Raw genomic sequence first — 1,375 nt, forward strand, 5'->3', positions numbered from 1 at the left:
GTACTGGGTGTTTGGCAGTTTAATGGAGGCGCCATCACTGGGATGGAGTAGGACACAACAAGGCCTGAGGGTTAAAGAGGGATATTTAAGTATCACCAGCAGATTGAGAGTCCCAGCCAAGGACTGGAACAAGCCCTCCAACAAATTCACCTGCATCGCCGAGTTTTCAATGACCAAGTTAGCAAAAATGAGACAGACTACTAAAATGAGTAAGAAGGTATTGCCAAATTATGAACTAAAACTCTGTCTTTGTTGTTGAGAAGAAACAGGTTTCGTTGAACTTACAATAGTATGATTCTGTTTTGGATTTTCTAGTGAAGTGTTTAAATAAGTAGTACGCTTCTCTCATAGCATTGGACTATGTAGAACTATGATAAAGCACTAGCCCTAGAATCATGATGTACACTAGCCAGTAGAACTATGATGTAACTAAAGGAATCAAGGGGATGTACCTAGCCTGTGTAGCTCTAAGTGATGTACACTAGCCTGTGTAGAACTATGATGTACACTAGCCTGTGTAGAACTAAGACAAATTTATAGCTGTGTAATCTAAAACACTCCTTTGTTTCGTTCAGGTCAGGTGGTGATGGTAGGGGATGACTGCAGGTACAGTTTTCCCATTCTAGACTGAGCTACTTATTGTTCGTGACAAATACATGGTAACATATAACCTATAGTTAATACATACATAATACTATCACATTTATTCATGCGTAATCCAAGGAAACGATATTACCTGACGCCCTTAATCAAGGTCATTTAAATGTATTATTTTCTTGGCAGAGTACTACGTGAACAGCACCTCTGATTGGTACAGCTCATCGCTAAGAGTACCTTCATGGACTTTCAATGTTTATGGGTCTGATTTGGAAGCTTCAGGTGAGTTCACTGCAGCTATGATGAGGGACATCCACTCACCCCCTCTCTCATCCTCAATCAATGCCTTGTGCTTAGATGAGTCCCAAATATGTTTGTGCTGGTTCACAACTCTTATGGTGGCGTGACAATGATACACTGTAGGAGTTGGCAGGACAGCACAAACAGATCCGGAACCAGGCTAGCTTTTGTGCTAAACAATCAAGCTTCTAAAATGGCCGCACACTTTTAACGTATTCAGAAGGTGTATACAGACACCATACTGTCTTTAACCTGTATCTCTGTGTCTCATTCAGCTCTCCTCAGATAAACAGATGAAACATACTGACCGAGACCCAGCCACCCGTGGAAGCTGAGCTCAGTGGACTGAGGTGTATGCGTGCGCATAAGGCTCTGGTGAAAAGTAGTGCACTATATAGGGAATAGGAGCTACTTGGGACAAAGCACAACCAGTTTCTATGTGATTACACAATGTAGGTATTATCTGTAGTTATATAAT

Source organism: Coregonus clupeaformis, unplaced genomic scaffold (assembly GCF_020615455.1).
Source record: "Coregonus clupeaformis isolate EN_2021a unplaced genomic scaffold, ASM2061545v1 scaf0863, whole genome shotgun sequence".
Taxonomy (NCBI): domain Eukaryota; kingdom Metazoa; phylum Chordata; class Actinopteri; order Salmoniformes; family Salmonidae; genus Coregonus; species Coregonus clupeaformis.